The 26,489-nt window shown below is 33.1% G+C and overlaps 1 protein-coding gene across 1 annotated transcript in view; it reads left to right on the plus strand.

Annotated features, from left to right (window-relative positions):
* LOC118740084 overlaps positions 1-26,489 on the plus strand; it is an 82,716-nt gene that overhangs the window by 36,609 nt on the left and 19,618 nt on the right. Inside the window, exon 2 of the mRNA XM_036471581.1 lies at positions 15,525-15,568. The gene's annotated coding sequence lies outside the window, so the exon portion shown is untranslated. The remainder of the gene's footprint in view (positions 1-15,524; positions 15,569-26,489) is intronic.

The raw sequence follows: 26,489 nt of genomic DNA on the forward strand, positions 1-26,489 counted from the left end.
TGTTACCTTATTCCCAGAATTCAAGCACGCTTTATTTTCCATAACTTATTTTATAACCAGATAATTTTTTAGATCATCTATCTACTGCGCATGTTTTGTTTACATCGCTCTTACACATTTTCACTCTCTTCTAATGTAGTGGGAGTGAATAGCAGAAGTTAAAGACACCTGCTGTGACTGGCAAATCGACGGCGATTCAGTCATTCGGCGGAACGTGAATTGTTTGGAAGTGCGATTTTTTTATTCTCGTCGATGACAGCACGTCAAATAACAACAAGTAATTGAATTGAAATAAAATAATACTCAGAAATTATGCAATAAAATAAAGTGTTAAAATTCAAAGCTACAATTAGTTTGTGTAATAAGATTGCTTTTTAACTAAGAGTGGTTGTAAAATTTAAAATTTACAAAAATTATGATTTTCAAAAGGAAAAATTTAAACCGTTGTGATTAACTTAATAAATCTAGATTAGAGTGGGGCGAAAAACAAAAAAAAGGTTAAGTACGAAAATTGTTTAGGTCTGAAAAAGTGCTATTTTGGTCACTTAATATACAAAGAAAAAAGAGATTAGGTCTCTATGACAATATCTTCAGTTTGCGAAATGAGCTTGAGGAATTTAAAATATGATCGGGAATGCAAATTTTTCAAATTTTTGACAAACCTTTGACGAGTACATTTCTGCCATGAAAAAGCTTATAATTATTATTATTATTATTTTTATATTTTAATCAAATTATTTTATAATCAGCTAAAACGTAAGACAAATTTCAAAAATTTTGAATACTTCGTAGACCAAAGCTTACAAGCTCAGCGTAGTTCGACCATGACAAAGCGACGAGCGTAAGTACTCATAGAACCGACTTAAAAAATGAAATATTGCCCATTTTTTGGCAAAATGCATCTTTTTTGAACTTAAGTGGTATACTTTAATGCTAAAAAGCCATAATTTAAGATATATCAACTTGAAATTTGGCATGCGGGCTAATAATAACATAGGCTTCAACATGACCAAGGAAAACTTGTCCCAACTAGTGTAACAGGGGACTAATTTCGAACTATCCCAAAAACGACTCAGTCTATACACGGTGTCCCAGTGATAAGAGCTTTCTTTTGGGAGGTGATAGGGGAGGTCTAGACGAACAAACAATTTTTTGAGAGGTGGGGTCTAAAATGCAACCCTGGGGAGTTATAGGGTTAAGAAGGTGATCGGCAGTAGTTTAGAAAAAACGTCTCATGCCTAAACGAAAAACTCCAATGAAAAACTACCTAAGGAACATTTTTAGCTAATTGTACCAGCTTTGCAGAAAAAAGTACTTTGGGGTATATTTTTAGGTTTTAAGGAAATCTGGGCATTACAAAGTCAAAATTTCAAGAATTTGTTTTACTTCGGCGGCCATTTTGGTATAAGAAAGGTCCCATTAACCAATATTTTTAATTTTTTTTCAAAATCTTCATGAAATTTCCTTCAAATTTTCCCAATGTATGTTATACAATTTTTTTGGTTTTACTCCGGAATTATATTCTTCTTAAAAGTCATACCAAATTTCAAGTTGATATTTCTAAAACTTTGCCTAGAATTTAATTTTGGCGTCCTGGATTGGCAAAATCTCACACTGTGCGGCGTAGAGTTTTAAGCCCCTCCATTTATGTTAGATATAACATTAGGACGCACACCACAAATTGGAGGAGAAACTATTCCAAATATTTAGCAAACGTGTAAACGCCAAATTATTTGTATTAAATCCACATACGTACTAAATAGAGTTGCCACCTGTGTTAGAATTAAAATTAAAAAAATAACCGAGGCAAATAAAACTTAAAATATTGCTAGCACATGAAAGGGTTATTAGTAAAAAGTTAATTCAAAAGCAACTTTACAAGTGTTGCCACATGTCTTAAAATGGAAATTAATTTATGGAACAGTAGGCTCAAACAATCGTTCAACTTGGTTCATGGAATTAATGTACAGAGATTTTTATATGGTTGCCAACTTTCGGAAATTATAAAAAGATTAAAAATAAGAATCTTATCCATTGCTTTAATAAAAAATCTTATTAGCAGAAACATAAATTTTTACAAAGTTGCCACTCGTTAAAAATTAAAATGGTTTAAGTATATAGTTGGCTATATATAGATATGTACATATTGGTATAAAAAATTATTTGGGAAATATATATTTACCGCTTTTTAATGCAAAATATTGCCGAAAACAACCCCAACTTACAAATGGTAGAACCCGACGAAGAAGTCTGCTGAAGAGAGTCCATGGAATGGCAGCCATAACTTTCACCATTTGTAAATTATAGCCGTCTTCCAGAAACACTTTTCATAAAAAAATGTCCTCAGGCTCAAAAACAAAACCGAAAAATCCCAGAAAATTTTGAAAATATCGAAAATTTTCAATTCGCGTTAAAAATTGAGAGAAATTAAAAAAAAAAATTACGAATGCAAAGTCTAGATGATGCGACATGAAACTAAATGAATTTAACACTTCCGAAAAATTTTTAAAATTTCTATAATCTCATAAAGTTTTGAAAACAGAGATAAATGTCAATTGACGTTACAAATTCCTAGCGGTCCGAAAAAAATCCGAAAAGCCTAAATAGATAACAAAAATTGCGCAACATTTTAGAAAAAAAAATCGTTAGATTTCAAAGGCACTTAATACAATTTCTTAAATCATTTCTTTTCTATTTTTTGCCAACCAGAATAAGACTTTTAACATTAAGATTTAAAATTATATTTGCAAAGTCATATTTCAGTGTTTATGTAATTTCATTATAAATATGTAGTAAAATGTATGTCGGCTCATTCTCCCTGGAAGTATAATATTTATATGTATATACTACATTATGTGCATATTTAATTTGAAAACTCAGAATTTTTCACGCCAACTTGAAATCGTATTTATTAAGTATAAGCTGATTTATGCTGACGCCAGACATATGCAAAAAATATTAACACATCCGAAAGCGAGTGCGAAATGCAGAAATTCTGAAAATTTTCTTCATACATCTATGTACATTTAAGCACTTACGTAGACACCTTCGATATATATATATATATATATATATTTATTTACTTCATACTACGTGCTAACACAGGAATATAAAGAGGCTTACTTAGATACTCGCACATACATACATACAAATATGAACTTACTCTTCTTCTGTCAACAAGCATTGATATTAGTTTACATTTAAACAGCTGAGTTTAAGCAAATATATATGTACATACATATGTGTGTATAAGTAGAGGTGCAGATGATTCCTACTATTTTCTTGAAAGGTAAATATGCTTAAATGCATTCACTCACAGCGGCAAACAACTGTACTTCTGCGACGCAAGTAAGTATGTGTATATGTACATACTAGGTATCTATGTGGGTAATAACAGTCAATTGAATGCCATTTTCAGGTAATTCAGTTAATGCGCTTAGTTGAAAGGTATTATATAATATTAAGAAGAAAATCAAATACGTTTCACTTCTCGGAAGAACGATTCTCAAGTGTGCACTCGCAAATGTTTCAATACATATAATGCTCAATAGTAAGGAAATCTTGCTTGAAAATTGTTGCAGGTTTGATTGAGTTCAAAAAGAGGGCGGGCAAATGATTCGTTATATGTATTTATGGAATACACTGGCCAACAAAATTTTTGCGGAGAAGCATTTGAGAGCTGGTTCCTAAAGGATTTATTGCGAATATTAAGCAGCTGTGTGATTCCACTTAGCCATCGAAACGTTCTCATTTCTCTAAATTTTTTAGTAATTTTTCCATTTTTTTTTTTTTATTCTTTTCGCAACAAAAGAAACTGAATATCGAAAAATTAAGATAATCGTTATTTACATATATATGAAAAGTTGTGCGAAATGAAATGAATGAAAAATTTAAAACAAATTTCGAAATTTTTAAGGTGAATTTTCTGAAAATCTTTGGGTATGCAGTTTTGTAGCCCATACAATTTAGGTAGAATAAAAAGTAAGCTTTCAGCGGCTAGAAAATCGCTTTGATTCGATTTTTTTCGCTAACGGCGAAAAGGTGCAAAAATCCTTCGGCAAAGAAAAATTATTAAAAATCAACGCAATTTTTGGCAGCTTGAAACTTCAACTTCAACAGACTAAAATTGTATGGACTATAAAATTACATCCTCAAAAATGTTCTAAAGATTCAAATGTTTGAAATTTTGATGAAAATATGTTGAATTTTCGTAAACTTGGTATTATGTTTGATACTTTGTTTTACGTAGTTTTTGGTTAAAGCTTGGACAATATTTTTATAGATTATTAAATGAGGTACCAAGCTGTCACATGAATCATTGAACAAGGCAGGAAGCACACCATCCGCTCCCGCTTCTTTGAATGGACCCAAAGACTTGAGACAGCCTAAGCTTCCTTAATCTTATTCACATGAAGCCACATAAGGCCGGTTTCTACTAAAAATTTGGTTAGTGTACCTGGCAAATGGGTTTATATTAGATGTTTAAGACACTCTAGGCTAGAGACCTTTCAGCAGCCTAGTTTGTATCTTTCGATGCCTAGACGCCTCATTGGCACTCTCCATTTTTCAGAAATTCTTCACTTAATAGTGATTCGAACATAGTTTACCCGTAACCGGTACAAAGGTTTGTGTTTTACTTAATTTTATTTTTATTTATACCCAAATATCGCATTTTAAAAGCGATCGGAATCATTTTTGTAACTATAATAGCTTTTGAGATATTCAAAAAATAAACTTGCCAAATACGTTAAATTTTAAAATTTTTATTTTTATTTTTTCCTTTTGCAGAACTTCGTTAAAAGAAAAATTCAGACCAAAATTGATACAAATCTAAAATGGTCGATTCCAACCATTGACAGATTTGACATGGATTGACCCACTTCCTTAACAAAAAGCAGTTAAAACTAAAATTATTAACAAGGCTCTTCATTAAGGGAATATTCAACGAAAGTAAATTCTTGAGGCGCATAAGTAACCACCACCCATTTAATTAAGTATTCATTTACTTAAGTCGCGCAAACACACTTGGACGTTGTAGTAAAGTGGCTTTCGAGAACTACCATGAAATTATATATTGTACATATATACCTACATATGTATATAAAAAAAAAACACTAACTTACAAACTCATATATACATACGTACGAGTACTTACGCATACATATTCTCCTGCCGTGCGTACCAACCACCAACCTTGCATTTTTCTTGCGAAATAAAAAACAAAACAAAAAAATGACCGCCCTAAGGTATTTGAAGTGTATACGCTTATGATTTAGTAGAGCGCACAGTTTGCCACATGCCCGCCGTTAAGAGGATCTCCAAATTCAACGTCAAAATCAGCCTTGTGGCGGCTGAAGTCTGCGACAGCCTAAATAAGTAATGAACTTAGCTGCAGTTAGACGATGCGTCGCTGCAACGAATTGCTTACGCTTGACTGACAAAGATTTTTTGCTAACCATTCTACAGTTTGTGTGTGTGTTTTTTTCTTCTTTCTTTTGTGTGTGTGAGCAGCTAAATTATACATAACTTTGACCTTTAAAGGCAACCAGCAGTGACCTTTTCATTTAATGCACTAACGCTTTGTGGAGTTTTGGCTGTTGAACTTTCTTTTCTTCCAATGAATTTTTATTGAAGTTAGTTACAATTGTGTAGGGTGTGTGAGAGAGAACCAGAAGGTAAAGGGGGAAATGTGTTAACAAAAAGGAGTAAAAGAAAAAAGGTTACCGTATAGAAATTTCGAATGAAACTAACGGTAAAGGTAAAGTTACAAATATTTTAACAAATATTGCACAGCCTTATACCGCGCCTTAACCGCGAAAATAACGTAAGCGGTTTTTTTGCAAAATTTTCATTTGAATGCTTGTTTTCTTTCCAGACACGGCACAGGGACATTCTGGCAACTAACTTCAAAGCTCTTTTCTGTCTTTCGAAAGACAGTTTCTAAAATTTTAAAGATATTACAAAAAAATACATTTTTATTTTTAAAAAGTGTAAATAAAATAATAAATTGAAAAAAAAAATTAGGTATTGAAAAATTGAAAAAAAAATTCTATAGTTAAATGATATCAAAAAATTTGTATTTAAAGCAAAAAAATAAAAGAAAATTAAATTGAAAAAGAAAGTATAATAATTAAAAAAAGGAAAAAAAAAATTAAATAAGCTCCTAAAACTGCATGAAGTAACAAAAATATTTTTCTATTTAAGATAGAAAGATATAAAAAAAATAAATTAAAAAAGAAAGAAAAAAATCTTAAAGTTAAAAGAAATTCTAAAAAGTACAAAAAATATTAAAAAAGGGAAAATTGAACAAATCCGAAAAAGTTCTTAAAATTAAATGAAGTAAAAAATATATATTTTTGTTTTTAAAACTATTTAGTCAAGAAATTACTAGAAATGTAGATTCAAAAAGAAGTAAACTTAATAGAAAATATCTAAAAATTAAATAAATCTCACAAAAAAATATTGTTCTTTTTAAAACATTAAAATCTCTTAATTAAATTAGAAAAAGAAAGTAAAATGTAATATGTATTAGTGCAAATATTTGTATGGTGTATTTTGCGCATTCAAGTGAAAACTCCATGTTGTATGAAAGCTCATATTTTGACACAGCAGGCTAGATAAATTTAAAATGCATTGTTTCGAAAAGGCTAAAGGTAATTGTTTTATTGATTCACTTTTATATTCAATGAAAGGAAAGTTTTCTAAATCCAAAAGAAGCATCGAAAAGCCAAAATTGTACAAAGTCTTTTAATAAATATGGAATCGCTCTGGTTCGTATGAAGTTTTTCTTTGCTTTAAAACAGCAAAATGTTGAATTCAAAGTTTTGCGAAATAAGTACTTGGAGAAAATGGGTATAAGACGTTTTTTCCTCTCCTGTAAAATTGTTAAAAAGGGAATTAGCAACTTCTCAAACTAAGCTAGCGATATCAGAACAAAATTTGTGTTTAGAGGGCATATAAATTTTAAAAGCTACATAAGAAAACGGCTATAAAATTTAAAAAAGTAAAAGAAAATCAAAAGAAAAATTGAAAAAAAAAGTAAAAAAATTCCACTGCCCGAGGACTTGTCGTTGAATCGTACGCCGCTGCTCTACCCACACCGCCAATGCGACGCCTGGAACAGCGCGAGCATAGGGGAGTGCTTTCTGTCAATAGAGGTTTTCACCATGGAAGCATTTGTAAGACTTTCGTCTTAAAAAAAATAATGATCTCATCTCATAAAAAATACCTTGGCGAAAACTTTTCCGCTTCCAAGTATATTAAAAAAAAAAAAACAAAATACACCGCTCACAAGCACAGATGGCCTCTTTATAATTACGCTCTTATTCTATTTTCGAGTTATGTAAATTTTTTACACCAAAATTTATCGAAACGTTAGACGTTATTTTAAGCGTAAAGCTTCACTCGAAATTAAATTTTTTAATGCTCAATTAAGTGAGGTAAAATCAATGCAACGACCTTTCTTTAATCGCCCGTGGTTAAAAAGCTGTTATCTCGTGTGTATATTTTTATTACTTTAATATATTTTTCTATAACACAAGCCGCTCGAAATATTTTAGTCTCCTTAAAGGACCATTTATAAAATCGCCACAAGGAAATACTGCTTGAGATGCTTGATGATTTTAGAAGAACAAATTTCTATCTGCTCAAGATTTTTTTTTTGTCTTTGCCCATAGCATTAGCAACCCCAATGGCCTCCGAGAAATTTAAGACAAAAACTTGGGTTGTGACCAAAAAACTTCTACCATCGCCTATATCATTTTCAAAGTTGCCCCAGATGTTCATCGCAAGTGTAGGCAGAGCCTTTTGCATTTGTTCTCTCCACAGCAGTGTTCGTTTTATTTGTATGATATAACCTATTAAAGTTGATAAAAAAAAAATACGAACTTTATAATTCGGACTCGCATCCGGTGGGGTGTGGAAAATTTGCATCGCTATATTAAATTACAGTACAGGCCGTTCAATTGACATTTACTTTCCCCACAACGATCTTAAAGTTTTGAAAGTTGCACAATGACCTATACATCGGCTGTTTTTATGATTGCCCACTACTAGGTGCTCCTCTTAGTTTATCGCTGTTTTAACTGACTACTATTTAATAAGGATATTATTCTTACTAGCTTTCAGCACACGAGTGTCGACGTCCATTTTGAGCAACTCTCACCCAAGACTCCATGTCTCGTGACTTGCCTCAATCAGACTCTGATTCTGATTCCATATGATGAATCTAATAGCAGTGGTAATGTTTTTAAAGCAAGGCCTACAAGGCATTGCTCTTGATTATTGCTTTAGTTCGTGATCTGTGCGAACTGTCAAACAGACAATTTCACCTGCTGTTCTTAAAGATGTTGGCATAGTCATATAAGAGGATACGTTATTTGTAATTGACAAATCTAAGATACAAAGGTCCAAGGCTACGATGAGGTCTTCGTGGGTGTTATCCAAATAACGACCTACGCAACATGTGAGGACCGAATTTCTCTTTTCAAGGTGCCAGGTTCAATGTAAATACATTGGCCGTATCACTACAATGGTGGCACTGAGAGTCTTGCCGCAGTTGTTTAAGGACTACCCTTCGTATTCGTTAAAATTGAATTTGCCCTTGCTCACTTTTTCTAATATTCATATTAGGCGGATAACTTAATAGAGAAAAATTCATTGTCAGCTATTGTCTACCCACTGCTTGACAAAGTTGGTAAATACGCAAACATAAAAAACATACTTACACCAACACAATTACATAAATAAGCATAGAAGCTTTATATACATACTTGCTAAAATACTTTGAATAATAATGCTCAAGTTTAAACAATTACCAAACTATTCTCGTTACCATTCTTCTCAAATGCAACGCAAGAAAACTTGAGTAGCGGCAGTGGAATGGCAACTTGCCAATAGAAACAGCTGTGCTGAAAATTATACCTAATGCAATTTGCTCATTTTTCAACATTCAACGAACTTCATTCAAACTTTTTGTTAACCACAACACCAAAAAAGGAGAACACGAAAAATTTTCAACAAGTTTTCTCAAACGAGTACAAACTATTTGGTGGTGCAGTTGGTTCGTTGGCCGAAGAAGTAATATAAAAATGGGCAAAGCATCATAAAAAAGCAACTATGTACATCAGGGTGGTCCTTAAATGTAGGAAGCAAATTTTTACATTAGATTTCCTAAGCCTCAACCCCTACGTCGAAGCTACTATAAACGAAGATATGACACATAAATTTTTGTCCCGGTTGGAGTTGGTTAAAGCGTGTCGCACAGGGGTCAAAGTTCATATTCCTCTATGGAGACTCAAAAAAAAAATTAAAATTTATTTTTTTCACCTAATACCCAAAATCGATACTACTTTAGTCGAAGATATCGTATATAAATTTTGGCCCCGATTGGAGTTGGTTAAGGCGTGTCAAACTTCAGATTACTCTATGGAAACGTCTTAACCGACTGGAATTGGGACCAAAATTTGTATGTGTTATCTTCGGCTAAGGTAGTATCGATTTTGGGTATTACATGAAACAAAACTTGTTTTAATTTTTTGAGTTTCTATAGAGGAATCTGAACTTTGCCCCCTGTGCGACACGCCTTAGACGTCTCCAATCGCAACCAAAATTTATATGTGATATCTGTGATCGTGGTATTACCGATTGATGGGGTGAGACTGAAAAAATCGTTCAATTCATTTTTTTTTTAACGACCCCCCTAATGTACATACATAAAGAAGTGGTTTGGCTTAGTTTCTCTTTTTCTCATTGCATTTACTTCGCGGTAGCATGCAAACTTTTTTACTCCACTATAACTTTGTTTGCAACTATGTATTGCAGTTGTTGCACATTTATTACCATTCCATTTGCTTGTAGTTGCGTGGGAAACTTTTGCGCGCCTACATTCGTAGAGTTTTTTTTTAAGGAAGTATGAATATTCGAATAGTTTACTGTCAATGTACACACACACGCTAATATGTATATAGGAATGTGCATAATTTCTGTAAAGTTCGACAAAAATATTTACAAGTGTAAAACACGAAAATATTTATGACAGGTAGATACGAAAACGAGTAATTATAATGAGGTTTTTGGCGACTTGTTGCAATCGACGATAGTTTCTATAAAGTTAAGTGAGAGAGAAATCATGTAGAGCTTTATGCTAAGCTAACAGCGCTTGATTTTTTTGTAAGGTTATTCTTATGTAATGAACAGATATCGGAATTGAAAATTTTTGTTTCGCATCCACGAGATCCTGGAAGACAGAAATTCGTTGCATCGAAAATGAAAAATTATATTTTTAATAATTAATAAAATTTCACCCGTTTCCTGAAACTAACCTTTAGCTCTGATTACAATACAGTCCCGTTTATTTTGTATCATTGGAAATCCAAGATGGCCGCCGCCACAAAATCAGGGATAACATATTTTTTCACGACCCTCTCAATAGGGGAATCAAATGAAAGGGCTTGACTAGTAGAACACAGCACACCATGAAAAAGTTCCCAAGAAAAGGCAACATTTTTTGTAGAAACGAAAACGCCAAAAAGTTCATTGCAAACTGATTTCAATCAAGAGAAAAATTTAAAAATTTTTGTTAAGGGTAATTTTTAAGTGACAAAAAATGCCATTTTTTATACTCTGCGACATGTATCCACGAATTTGATCAAAACAAATTGGAAAGAAGTTACAGAAAACCTCCTCCTTTATTTTAGTCGGTTAAAAAATAGCAAGCGATAACCCGAAAGCAATTAGCCGTAGCGTAATACTTTTCACTGAAATTATGCAGAGAATTTCTGTCTCCTCAAAACGTTATAAATACAATAGACGGGAAACAAATCAAAAGTGATATGCGCTAATTGCCAATAGTTTTAAGGTAATTAAAAATATTTGCTATCAAATTGAGCGGCAGAATATTTGGTTATTTAAGTGCCGTTTTCTCATGTATGTAGGTTTTAAAATTTATCTGCCCTTCAAACACATTTTGTCAGAACAAAATTTATGTTTAACGGGTAGATAAATTTTAAATCGTACATGAGAAAATGGCTTTGAATCAGTAAAATTTTCCGAGCAAGACAAGTTTGTAAAATTTTTCATTGTGGCCTATTGGTACAAACTAAGAATTAGGATGAAAATTAGTTTATCAGTCCCACGATTGTGTTACAATTTGATGTTTAATTGACAAATGAAAACAAAAAATTGTTTCCAAGATTTTTCTATCACACGATTGGGTTATCAATTTACACGGGCATTTTTGGGAAAATGCCTAATTTCACAGCGCAAAGTAAAACTCTTCTCGGCTGAGTCGAAGTTGAATGAAGAGGTTTTAGTTAGAACGTAGTGTTCAAACTACGAAAGTATTCTCTTTGTAAATAAATAAAAAATATTTTTAAAAAATAAATGGAATTAAAATGATATTTTCTTATTCTTCTTAAAACAATAAAATCAAAAATTCAAACTAATGAAAAAAAATTTATCAAAAAAGTAGAAAATAGTACAGTAGAATTTCAAAAAAGTGAACTGGAATGTCCCAAGGGTGATTAGCTTTTGGAATTATTAACATTTCTAAGCGCCTTTCAAAATTTAAAAAAATATAATAATAAACATAGTTTTTAGGACATAACAGGGATTTCAATGACTTAGTTTTCACCACAACAATACACAACTCACAAATTCAAACGCTCACGACAAAAAGAAATTCGGGGAATACCCGTAAACAAATTGAGCTCAGGCTTCTTTTTGTTGCCAAACAAATGGTTGCTTTAAAAAATCTATAAACCAAAAATTAACTTTTTAGAGCGGTCTACCCAAAAATTAAATAAAATTTAAAAATATATATTTTTATTTTCAAAACAAAATCTAAAAATAAAAATTAAATTAAATTAAAAAAGAAGAAAATCAAACAAAACATCAATAAAATAAGATCCAAAATTTTAAATTATATACTTTTTTTTTAACAATAAAATTTAAAAACTAAAGAAAATTAGCAAAAGGAAAACCAAATTTAATTCAAAAAAAATAAATAAAATAAGTTTCTAAAAGTTGAACTAAATAAAAAAAAAAAAAAATTTTATTTTTTTTTAATTAAATCGACAATTTGAAAGCAAATTTAATTAAAAAATAAAAACGAATAAAAATTTAAATTTAAAAATAGAAAAAAATAATCCGCTGTTCGAGGACTCGAACCCGGATCTCTCATGCCTGTTCATTGCTCACTCGGCCATTTCGATTGTGGGATCGACGCGAGCTAAACTATATACAAAAGCTTTTCACCACCAATGGTGAATGAGAAAGTTTTTTCTTAGATAATTGTGCTAGAATAATAAAAGTTTTTCGAGTTATCTTGTCATCTTTCTTCCATTACTTGCCGTTTTATTACCAGTACTTTGGCTTAAGAAACTACACAGAGAAAACATGATATCCACAAGAGATGAGATTCCCCGGAGCAAACGATTAAACCACAAAAATAAATTTACTACATTTATAATGTAATTCGAAAAATAAAATTCAAAGCCACAAACGAAAGTGGCAGTCTTTAAGGATAGTTGCACCTTTTAATAAATCTTTTCCGCAACATTCGCATATTCATAACTGCACAAAGCAAGCAAACAAGCAAATGTTTACACTGCATTTGATTTAGAGCGCCTCCTCTCTCAAGCAACGCACTCACAACTACAAACTAGTAACCTCCAACAGACGCCTGCAGCGATGCAATGGCATAGAATGTTGCGCAAATAAATTTATATGAAGGTAGAAAGAAGGCATTAGCTTATTCACACATGCATGTTTGTTTTGTATGTATGTATAAATGCTTGTGCATGCAAACACTAACACAAACAGACAAATGTCTGTGGCAGCAAATTAATGTGCATGCAACATTTTGCATGCAGTGTACTACATACATACATATGTGGCATGTGGCATGGCGCGCACGCGTGTGTGTGTGTGTGCTGGTACAGAAATAACGAACGTATGCAGCATCGCTATAATTAGTTTAGCACAGCTCAGTGAACAGTAATGAATAGAAACAAAACAAACCTCAAAGAGGTCATACATAAGCAAACGGTAAGGTGAAAAATGATAAAAAAAGAGAGAACTGACAGTAAGTATAAAAAAATGATAGCACTACATACGTACATACATACACACTCACACACATGTGTGCAAAAAAGTTGTTTACAAACTCAAGTGCTCGATTTTTTTGTTTGTTTATTTATGTATTTTTCGCCATTCAGCCGTGTGTGCGAGTGCTTCAGCAATTCTATGCCGGCTTGGCTTAAAAGCAAGAGGCAACTTTTTGCTAGGTGCATATATGTACATACATACATATATATTTACACACTGTACTCGTATATGCTATGAACATACCTACGTATATATATATAACGATGTTCTGATGTACTTGTAACGGGTGATTTTTTTGAGGTTAGGATTTTCATGCATTAGTATTTGACAGATCACGTGGGATTTCAGACATGGTGTCAAAGAGAAAGATGCTCAGTATGCTTTGAAATTTCATCATGAATAGACTTACTAACGAGCAACGCTTGCAAATCATTGAATTTTATTACCAAAATCAGTGTTCGGTTCGAAATGTGTTTCGCGCTTTACGTCCGATTTATGGTCTACATAATCGACCAAGTGAGCAAACAATTAATGCGATTGTGACCAAGTTTCGCACTCAGTTTACTTTATTGGACATTAAACCAACCACACGAATGCGTACAGTGCGTACAGAAGAGAATATTGCGTCTGTTTCTGAGAGTGTTGCTGAAGACCGTGAAATGTCGATTCGTCGCCGTTCGCAGCAATTGGGTTTGTGTTATTCGACCACATGGAAGATTTTACGCAAAGATCTTGGTGTAAAACCGTATAAAATACAGCTCGTGCAAGAACTGAAGCCGAACGATCTGCCACAACGTCGAATTTTCAGTGAATGGGCCCTAGAAAAGTTGGCAGAAAATCCGCTTTTTTATCGACAAATTTTGTTCAGCGATGAGGCTCATTTCTGGTTGAATGGCTTCGTAAATAAGCAAAATTGCCGCATTTGGAGTGAAGAGCAACCAGAAGCCGTTCAAGAACTGCCCATGCATCCCGAAAAATGCACTGTTTGGTGTGGTTTGTACGCTGGTGGAATCATTGGACCGTATTTTTTAAGATGCTGTTGGACGCAACGTTACGGTGAATGGCGATCGCTATCGTTCGATGCTAACAAACTTTTTGTTGCCAAAAATGGAAGAACTGAACTTGGTTGACATGTGGTTTCAACAAGATGGCGCTACATGCCACACAGCTCGCGATTCTATGGCCATTTTGAGGGAAAACTTCGGAGAACAATTCATCTCAAGAAATGGACCGGTAAGTTGGCCACCAAGATCATGCGATTTGACGCCTTTAGACTATTTTTTGTGGGGCTACGTCAAGTCTAAAGTCTACAGAAATAAGCCAGCAACTATTCCAGCTTTGGAAGACAACATTTCCGAAGAAATTCGGGCTATTCCGGCCGAAATGCTCGAAAAAGTTGCCCAAAATTGGACTTTCCGAATGGACCACCTAAGACGCAGCCGCGGTCAACATTTAAATGAAATTATCTTCAAAAAGTAAATGTCATGGACCAATCTAACGTTTCAAATAAAGAACCGATGAGATTTTGCAAATTTTATGCGTTTTTTTTAAAAAAAAAGTTATCAAGCTCTTAAAAAATCACCCGTTATATAAAGTTGACTTTGCTCGCGCACGGTTGCGTTGAAAGATCATGTCTACACAGACACACAGTGGCTCAAGCAAGTGTTCACATACATAGTTACAATGCTTTTCTAATTAAAATTTTTTTATTATTTTTTAATACAAATACTATTCATGCTCTAACCTAAGTCATATAAAACGAATTTTCAAACTTTATTCAAAATTTAGAAAACTTCAAAAATAAATTTATCAAAATTTCAAACTTTTTAACCTAATTTTATAAAAATTAGCTGCTTCAAACATGCACTTTGCACTAAAATTGTATAAGCATACCCACAATACTAAAAATTCAGTTTAGAAAATACGAAAATTTTTTTAAATTTTTTTGAATTTCCTATAAAGCTTGGAACATTGATTTCTATGGTTTTAGTTAATGCATGAACAATATTTTCACAGACTTGAAAAAACATTGTGAATATTAAAAAAAAAACAACATGCACACACTTATTTGAGTCACTGTATGTGCATACGTATATATATGTATATTTGTGCTTTGATTATTAAAACTATTCATGTGGTGAGTGTTGTATGGTGCAAACTGACAGCAAAGGATTTTTGCGTAGACTAAACTGTTTTGTTGCTAATATAAATCTACGTATCTAGGTAAAGATATACATATATATGTATATGCGAGTATTTAGTCACTTTGTAAAAATGCATTCAAAAGAATTTTCGGATTAGTATTATTTCACTTGAAAACGAAAATATTTTAACACTACCTTGTCTAAACATATGTACAAATTAATATCAAAGCAAAACGTCGACTATAATTTTAACTGTTTCCCTTTTAATTGCAGATTTCAACTAATTTACTCAAGCGGGAGTGCTTATATTTATTAAGGTAAGATTTAAAAGCAAAGTTGCAGATTTTTTGAAAGATATTCAATTTTCAGTTTCAAATAATATTTCTTTGGTAAAAAGGCAATGAAAAATTATTTTGCCCTCCACAATCAAAATAAAAAATGGCGAAAATATTTTTTCTACAGTTTTTTAAATAAAACTAGCTAGCAGAAACCCGGTGTGCTACGCTGCGACTTAAAAGAATTTTTGTGTTGTTACTCACTTCCAAAACTTATAAATAAATAAAATAAATCCAGAGGAAAGTCGGTACTTTAACTACTTTCTAAATACCGAATACGAAATTGTATTAAAAATTACGTAAAAAATTAAATAGATTTAAAGAGCTTTATCAAGTACAATTTTCGAACTTACTTTCAAACATCGTATATTTATCTTCCATAAAAGCGGAAATCCTTTTGTTTTGTAAATATTGCTAAAACAAGGATTTCCCAAATACTTTCGTTTGATACACACATCGTGATATTTAGCTTAACCAATCAAATTTACTGAATTGAGTTTTTCAAATAGTCGGCAACCCGCTTCAAAAATAATTTTTACAGTTAACTTTCTGAAACCACCTTTGTTTGATACTCGTATTATAATATTTCATTTATTTTATCAATGTAACTGAGTCAAATCTTTCAAAACAGGTGGTAACCTTCCTCAAATATATTTCCAGCAGTAAAATTTCCTAAATATCTTTAATTTGATACCCATATTCCAATATTTAATTTATCGTTTCAATTAAGTTAAATTAAAATTTTCAAAGAGGTGGCAACTTTCTACAAAAATATTTTCTGCTGTAAGGCTTCTTAAGCAGTTACTTTTAACAGCCATTTTGCAATATTTATTTTATCTTATAAATATACATAAACTGAAAATTTCAAACTGGTGGCAACTCCCAAATTCTTTATATTTGAAGTTAGTCCTTTAGCAATATATCGGTGAAAACTGCATTCAATTCTCTGATTTAGTTTTCGAGTGGTGCACATACAAACATACATACAAACATAAAGACCCTTTATATAAATTTTTCTTTAATATCTAAAATGTACAGACATCGGCCTATTACAATTTTAATATCTGTACGTTTAGATTTTATCTTATCAATTAAGTTAAATTAAAATTTGCGAACAGGTGGCAACCTTCGACAAAAATACTTTCTAAAAGCTTTTTCTTTTGACAGCCATTTTGCAAAATTTACTTCAACTTATCAATTTACTTAAACTGAAATTTTCAAACAGGTGGCAACTCTCTTGTTTTTTTTCTTTTTATGTTTTAAGTTAGACTTCTGGCAATACAGCGGTGGAAAGAAACTGTGTTCAATTCCTTGCATAAATTTTTTGAGTGAAGCGCGTACAAACATACAGACAGATAGACAAACAAAAATTCTAAAAATTTTCGATGTGGCTTCTATTGCTCTTTAATGTGCAGACATCGGCCTGTAACCATATTATTATATGTATTAATTATAAAAACATACTGAAAGGGTTAAGAGTCTCGAAATCAGTTCCGATGTTGATTTTTCATTCACATTTTGTAGAGCGCGTTTTGTCATTTATGCATATAATTTTATTCACTCAAATTATACGGAACGAATATGGGTTCCTTTGCCAGAAACTCATATTTACATACCTATGTATTTAGATAGTGCAAACTTTAGTTGAAACTTTTAATTATCGTATAAAGCATTGCAAGTATGAGGAGCTTTCGTGCATTACAAAATCCATCAATTTATGTCAAACTTTCCAACTGTGTAATTAATAACGATTTATTCTTCATATAACCAACCGCGGCGTATGAGTAATATTTTTATGTACAAATGTGGGTGTGTGAATGTATGAAAGCTCACCTATGTAAGTGCATGTGTCTTAAGCATTTCAACACATACATATGTAAGCTCATTAATTTACTTCAAGCTCAAATGATTAATGCTTGGCATTGGAATTCATCTAAAGTTGCAATTTTTGCAGTATTTCAAAGAAAAATTAATAAAAAAAAAACCTGAAAAGTTGTAGCATCTGACAGGAACAAATGAAGCTAAAGTAATGAAAAAAATCGACACTGACTACTGAGCTAAAACGCATCGCCCTATCAATTTATTATTTTTTGCAAAAATCGTATCTCTTTTACTTCGCCCTCAATTGCAGGAATGATTTCCGACTCTTCAATGATTTAAAGTGCTGTCCATCACAAGCAAAGTCGGAAAAGGAAGCATTTAACTTGCGGCATTAAGCGTAGAAATAACCACACACACGCACACACACACATACAAACTGCCCTACTTTGCGATAAGCTTTTAATGTGCAGCTTGCAACCAGCAACAAGTCATGAAGTGGACGAAAGACAATGCGGACAGCAGCAGGTTCGGTTGGCTATGAAATGAGCAATAAAATCGAAATGAAAATCAAAATAATAGCAAAAATCGTAGAAGCAAATAAAAACTTAAAAGCATAAAAGGAAGAAAGTAAGAAAGAAAATCATTCAATTGCTTCATCGTTGTCTGCATTTGCTGCACAGTGGCTGCATAAAATTCGTGTTGTGCTGCTGACGACTGACAAATGCACAAAAAATCAAATACATAGCCGTAAGTACAGGTGATGTTCATTTATGTAATTAAAAAGTCGCAAAATGGAGATTCGGTTCAACCACCCTTGTATAAATCCAGCAGCATATACTCGGATTGAACCCCCATTTCTCACCAATGGCCTCTTGTACGTATATAGCTCCACAGAGACTGTCTCAGAACGCTGGACTAACATCTCCCTCCAACTCAGGTTTCTGGCAAGAACGACGCCTGATTTGTTTGTAGAGCTTAAAAGACGCTCTTTTAGTTCCGGCGGAGTCGGTAGCGGTGTCTTGTATCTAAACGTAAAGAGAATGATTTGAACTTTCTCCGAATTCTTAAAACATCGGGAAGTGCCCTCATCAGCATAAGCAAAAACCCTGGCGCTTCGCTATTTCGTCTCTCGCCAGAGAGAGTTCCCGGCTAAGTTCCAAAGAAGTGGAGAGTTCGCCACCCTGCAGCGTGCCCCTTGTCACGTACATACCTTGAAGCCGAGTTCTCACCTACGCGTCGCGACGTTTGCCGTGATTATTCTGCAAAAGAACAGCTGCCATATATAAACTCCACCAGAGAATCGTCCACCTCAAGGCCTATGTTATGACCTCTGAATTTATGTTTTTAAAAACTCTCTCAATGTCTAGAGAGGCTACAAGACCAAGGCATGTTGATTGTTAGACAGTAGTCAACTGTCAATGGTGAAAGATAGGAAGCTACCAAATATCTTATCCAGGATTTTGAGCGCAAAGGTAGAAGGGCTGATAGTTCTGACATCCTATGGATTTGTATGTGCAGCCTTACCGGCTTTAGGAATAAGGACAACGGAGACAGATCTCAACGCCGTACATACCAACGCGTCGTGACGACTCAAAGCAAGCCATAAAGATGTTCATTAGCCAATTTGCACAGGTTCCTACTATTGCAGCCAGTTTCGCGTGTAGCATCCCAAACGGCCCGCCGTTTCATAGGACTTGAAGCTTTGTATCGCCCAAGTAAACCTCTCCCTAGTGACGTACCTGACGCTTACTACCCCAGCCGAAGGAGGATGCAGAGAGCCCCCTGTCTTCGAACTCACGGGAAAATGTGTGTCCGGAAGCAAATCAACTGTTTCCATTCCCGTCGTGTTCAAGGAAGTGGTTTGCATCTGCCAACACGTGATCGGGCTGCAGGATCTCGACAGAATTTTTCTTAATCAAATTTTAATTTTTAATTTTCTTACAGAATTCCTTCCTGGAAGACCTGTTTAAAGAGCTAAATCGGTTTTTCTACAAGTTCTTTATTTGATGATATCTTCCGTTGTAAAATTATTAATACTTCCCCACAAAAACAAAACTTTTGTCGTATCACGTCAAACTAAAAATGCTGAAAACAGCATTCTGAAGAGCGCCTCAAACTTATATTTGCCAAGCGTAATAACAGCCGTTGAAGCTGATTGGTTAGAGTTGCGTACTCCGTAGGACCTGAGGTTGATCCATAGTGCCAGCAACATCTAAGTGAGAAAAATTTGTTTCGAACTCGGTCGCCCCTCGGCAGGTAATGGCAAACGTCCGAATGTATTTCTGTCATGAGAAATGTTCTCATAAAATCCATTTTCCGTTCGGAGGCAGCATAAGACTGTATTTCCCTCCATTTGCGCATCAACATCAATATTTAGGTTCAGCAAAAAAAAAATAGTCGATAAATTTTAGTTTATTACTTTGTAGATTTGAATGCTTCATGGTTTTTGAGATTCACGAAACTTTTCAAGACGTTCCTCGGATTTTTTCGAGATCTTTCGGTACTCCTTGTGTTTTACTTTTTGAGATTTTTTAAAAATTTGGCAGATTTTTTCCAGACTTTTACCTAATATTTTCAGTATTTTTCGGTGCACATCGTGCTATACCTTTCGGGATTTTTTTGGGATGTTGGGGTTTTGATATTTTCGGAATATTTCATAATTTCAAAACTATTCTGGCACTTCTGCATTATTTCGCTAATTTCGGGGCTATCAGTAGTTTTGGGACTTTCAGAACATTTCGAGAGTTGTTCGTGATTTTTTTTACTTCTCGGGACTAATTTTGTATGCAGTATTTAGTAAATTCATGAGTACTTAGTTAATACCTGCGCAGCTAAAAATACTAAATAATTTTGTTCCCGGTACTTCGTGTTTTAAACGCAGTATGTATTTAGTTCTATGAAAATTAGTAAACACATTAACTTGAATAATGTAATTACTTTCATACGTAGTATTTAGTTATATCCAAAATACTTATTTGATTATCACTAAAAACTAAATAGCTAAATACTTTTGTACTTAAATAGTGTTTAGTAAATATGTATGATTTTTCACATCACTAAGCGCTATCCATCCTGCTCTAACCGCGGCACTCAGATTTGACTGTAACTCATGCATACAAACTTGATTGCGAGCCATTTAATTGTAATAAAAGTGAAAAAACATCAACAAGTAATTTTCATCAGAATTAAATACCTAATTTATAAAGTTTTTATTTGCTGCTTGCTTACTTTTTGCTGTTATCTTTCGCCCCTTCCGGTAAAATTAATTCATTCGCAAGGCATTTTTTTAAATGACCCTACTCATTTTATCGCCACCAGGTACTAACTACATTACCCTAATTATAAGCAAATATTTAAATTTTTCCCAGCCTTACTCTGTTGCAATTCGTGCAGCCTTTCGGTCAGGTAAATGCCGTTTTCTGGCAATACCGAAAGGCGCATCCATTTAAAAAGGTTTAATTTCCACTCGGCTTAAAAAAATTGTCGACGATAAAGTGAAACAAATAAATGGAATTGTTTAGTTGTAAAGTATTTTTTATTTTTTTTGCATATGCATATCTCAACTTAGAGTTATTTATTTCATAGAATTTCGCTGGGAGTGCAAATGAATAGCAGGGCACAAAAGTTTATAGCTTCCGCTTTTTGGGCAATTAAGTACCTTTAAATTGCAGTATCAATAAAACAACAAGATTTGTTATTATCTACACTACTTTTACGTGTTCAGCTGAAGAAATTTAAATAATTTTAATTTTAACAGAGAAAAATTAAAAAAATGATCAGTCCAGCGCCCTTGTCTTAGCCTGCAGGCTGTGCCGGAGCCACAGCCACTAAAGTTAAATGTAGAATACGTGATAATATTAAGAGCACATTTAGATTAAAAACTGTACGTCCCTTTTGATTTTATTGGATTGAATTTTAAACCCATTTCAAGTGCTATCGACCTTTGAATGATTTCTGTAACTTACTAAAATAAATTGAGTTTAACTTTTTAAACAGATGGCAGCGCTCTTTAATATTTTTAGATTCAAGCTAAATATTTCCTAATAATTTTTCGTTTGGCGCCCATATTTTAATATTTCATAGAGTAACTTATGTATAATTCAAATAAATTCGGGTTTTTAAACAGATGGCAACACTGTAAAAATATACGCATTTAAATTCTCTAATTCCCTTAATTCAAATTGCATTTCACTTTTAAAAAGGGTGGCAGCCCTGTTGTATGTATTTTGGAGATAAAATTTCTTCAAAGCCATTTTGATTAACATACATACTGAAGTAATTTATATAACCTATGGCGTACTTTGAATTTATATTAATTAACAGGTGGCAACCTTCTTCAAAATATTTTTGAACTGAAGCCTTGTTAAACCTAGCTCGCACGATTTACGTATTGCAATACATATTTAAATTATACAATACCATGAATTCAAGTTGCATTTAAATTTTAAAACGGGTGGCAACCATGCTACACGTGCTTTAAAGCCATTTTGATTGATAACTATATTGAATCAAGTTATTTAACCTATTGCATACATTGAATTAACTTTTTAAACAAGTTCGAAATATTTTTAAACCACATCATCTTTCGTGTGGCACCCATATCGCGATCCATATTTCGATTTTCTAATTGCCTTTATTCAAGTTAAACTTGATTTTTTTTAAACAGGTGGGGCTCATACATGCAGTTTAGAACTAAAGGTCGTAGAATGCCATTTTTATTGACATCGATATTATGGTAATTCATTTAACCGATTGTATACATTCAGTTTAACTTTGAAAGCAGGTGCTCAAAATATTTTACAATTAAAACCCTTTTAAAACTTTTTCGTCCGACACCCGTATTATGATACATATTTAGATTGTCTAATTCTTTTTACTAAAATTTAATTTAATTTTTAAATCAGTTGGCAACCCTTCTACGTGTAGTTTAGCAATAAAGTTTTTCACAGCCATTTTGATAGATATCTATCCATATTGTAGTCACCCATTTTACCTATTTTTTATACCCGAGCGCACTTGTGCAGAAGGGTATTATAACTTTGTTCACATAACGGTTGTTTGTAACAGGCAAAACGAATCGAGATAGATATAGACAAATGTATACATAAATGATCAGAAAGAAAAGAGAAATCGATTAAGCGCTGACTGTCTGTCCGTACGTCCGTCCGTCCGTCCGTCCGTCTGTGCACACGATAACTCGAGTGAAAATTAAGATATGTATCTTAACGAAACTTGGTACGTGTACTTCTTTCGGGCGTAGGACGGATGGTATTGAAAATGGGCAAAATCGGACAATAACCACGCCTACCTCCCATATAACGGTAATTTTCAGAAATACAAAAACTGCGATATTTTAGTAACTACTGAAGATAATTCACTCAAAATTGATATTTATAATAAATTTTAGACGAAAAATAAGAATATTAACATTTTTTTGAAAATGGGCGTAGCCACGCCCACTTATGGTTACATGTGTATATCTTGGTAACCGCTGCATCAATTTATTCCAAACTTGGCACAGTTGTTGGCCCTGGTACAGCATACCAAATGGCTGAAAATTTTTAAAATCGGACAATAACCACGCCCACATCCCATATAACGGTAATTTCGAGAAATACGAAATCCTTGATAAATCAGTAAATATTAAAGCTAATTTATTCAAAATGATGGTTGCAACAATTCTTTGCCAGCAAATACGTTTATGATAAAATTTTGGAAAATGGGCGTGGCACCGCTCACTTATGATCACGTATATGTATCTCGCTAACCGTTCTAGCAATTTGTACCAAACTCGGTATGGTTATTGTGCTTGCCACATAAAAGCAAAAAAAATTATTGAAATCTGACATATATTTAATACTTGCGCCGGGTATTTAATGTTCGGCTCCGCCCGAACCTAGACTTTCTTACTTGTTTTAATTTAACTTTGTAAACTGGTGGCAACCCTCCCACACATAATTAAGAAGTAAAGCCTTTTCAAAACCATTTCGATCGATGCCCATGTTGTAATAATTAATATAACTTTTAACTAATTTGAAATAAATTTTGTATCAGGTGGCAACTCTTTTTGAAAAAATAAAACAGGCCAAGCCCTTTTATTTGATAGTTCATTTTGTGAAATCGAAGGATCGGTACAGATCGATGATATGACAAAAAAGTTTTCATTTATTATGCATTCATATGTATATACATATGTACCTAAAGGTGAAAATGTACCAAATCCATTTTATGAAATTATTCAGTAGATACGAAAAATCGATGTAGTTTCGCATTATAGGTCATTCTGCATCGAAAACTAAATTTTGAAAAAAGTGGACTTGGCACCTTTTCACCTTTAGGTAGCGATATGTAGATTACTAAAAGGAAAAAGATCCACATTAAGTGCAATCAACTTATGAATGTACATTAGGGTGATTCAAAATAAGTAAAGTCGGAATTTTAATGCTCTCACTCCCTAGGATTGTTCTATATCGAAATAATGTATCCCTATTTTTTATTTTGAAATCAAGATATATTTAGAGGTCGCTCAAAGCGCTCAAAGTTTTCCATGTATTTTTTATGGAGAAAAACATCTTTTCCTAGAAATGGCATGGAATTCTTGAAAGTTAATATTTTTCGATCGGAAAATTCTGATTCTCTTCAGGAGACTTCCAATAACAATATTAATTGTTTATTTAACCAGATTTTAATACTAAAGATTTTTTATTTATCCCCCCATTGCTTTTTCTGGTACTTTCTGGGGGTTTTGGTGGACCTATAAAATATATAGTTACTATAAAAAAAAATATTAAATAAATAATTGGATAATCTTATTGAAAATCTCCTTCAGAGAAACGAAGTTCTCCGATCGAAAAATTTTGATTTTCGAGAATTCTATACCATTTATACGAAAAGTGTTTTTTCCCCATATAAAATTTATGGAAAACTTTGAGCGCCTCTAAATATTTTTCGATTTCAAAAGAAAGCGGGCACATTGGGCGACAAACTTGAAATTATTCTTATAAACAAAAAATCCTAATTAAAATTCAAAAAATTGGCAAACATTTTTTTTATACAAAAACCAAAAGCATTGTCGAAAGCTTCTCAAAAATGCTTTAACAAAAAAAAACAAAAAACAAAAAAAATAACAAATTAATTAACAAAGACCCTAAGCAACACTTTTCTAAACTGCGTTTTTTACAGATTTTGTTAAAATATATTAAAATATACTTTCACTAATGATTTGAAAGTGTTACCTTCAAAAACATCGGAGGCATGCCACTTTTTAAAATGCCCTATCTGCTTTTTTTCTTTTTATAATGCTTTTTGCTTCTCCTGTAAAATAAAAAAAATTGCTGGTGAGGGACTTTGCGTGAATTAAGCTAACGATATGTATGTGAATAACTACGTTGCACGAAGAGTTTTACGAGGCGTATACGCAACCTCTGAGTGTATTGTAAAATTGTATCACTCTGAAGTTCCTGTCGGGGTACTCATACATTACATTCGCTTTAAAATTTTTCTCACAAAACATGTTAACTAATTATGCTCTCTGGTTGTCATATTCATTTAAAAAGCTTAGCAGCTTATCTTGAATGGCTCGATGATTAAGGGCATGGCCATTAAAGTGCCACAACAGCTGTTACCATGCGACCTTATTACTTGCTTAGATACTTAGTTTTATGCGCTATCACATTGCATATAGTACATATATTAATTATAAAAGGGCCGGTTAATATTTAATACTGGCGGCAATAATTTAGAGGTGGCTTCCGACTAGACAGTGCGTGCACAATACGAATTCGGGTATGTATGTATGAACAATTGTCTGTTAATTGGAGAGAAAAGACTTTATCAAAATTTATTTATGCATCTGTATTCGTATGGAACAGTAGCTTATGTCGAAAGGTTGGCTTTAGTATTGAAGAACTTTTGGCAAATAAACGTGCTGAAATAGTTCCGGTACTAGCAAGTCAATATTCCTATTAAGTCTCATCGAAAAATTCCTTTTCGATTGAAGAATAAAGGGAATGCCGCATTATAATAAAGCCAGCTTCCCGACATAAGCTACTATTCCATACGAACACAAACATATGTATGTGTTTATATATGTATGGTATTTGGTGCTGTTAGTTAATATTGAAGGACTTATGAAGAAGGAAGTTTATCTCCTTATTTTCCAAACAAATTTTCCGGATTTTGTACAGGGATGAAGTCCTTTGCCAGCAGGATGGAGATCCAAAGCATTCTGAAAAGATTTGACACCGCCGGCTGCTTGAGCAAAATTTACATGTAATGCAGTGACCTGCACAAAGTCCGGCCTTTAACGCCATCGAAAAATTGTGCGCTGTGGTCAAAGGGGGATTGTCAGCAAAGGCAAGCACCTAGTAACATGGAAGAGCTTTGGGGGCGATTAAAATTATAATAGGATAATATTCCAAGCGAAAACAAGGGAGCCTCCAAAAAACCTTCTAAAATCTCAAAACATAAAAGTTCAAAACTGAGTTAGTAGAATTGCCTTACGTTTCTGCTGTGAATCGCTTGTTTCTTGTTTAAGTTTAATTTTTCTGTATATCTTGCTTTATTCCTTGGATAATGCCAATTGCTGAAAATTTCAAAACAGTACGCCTATTATTAAAAAAGTTATTTTACTGTAAGTAATCGGTTTTGATCGCCAGTGTTGCATGTTGGAATGTTTATATTTATGCACTGAGGTATGTATATATACGTATATGCACATTCATATGTATGTATGGTATTTGAAGCTCAATAAGACCCAAAGCATAAGGCCAATAAGGATCCAAGAACAACCTAAAATAGGAGTCCGAATGTAGTCATTTATTAGGTTGAAATGATTGAATGATGAGACCTATAAAGTCCAATATGACTCATGTTGAGGCTTATTTGATGTATGAATTTAAGCTCATATGAATTGGACTTCGGGGCAAGGGAAACACCCTCATTTCGGACTCTTAAATGAGCTCATTAGGAGCGTAAAAGCTTCGAAATAGGACTTCTTAAAGATTCATTTATGACTCCAAATCTTTGCTGGGAGGTAACGGGTGATTTTTTAAGAGCTTGATAACTTTTTTTTTAAAAAAAA

The sequence above is a fragment of the Rhagoletis pomonella genome, unplaced genomic scaffold (genome assembly GCF_013731165.1).
Source record: "Rhagoletis pomonella isolate Grant_MI unplaced genomic scaffold, Rhpom_1.0 Rhpom_scaffold_00001, whole genome shotgun sequence".
NCBI lineage: Eukaryota > Metazoa > Arthropoda > Insecta > Diptera > Tephritidae > Rhagoletis > Rhagoletis pomonella.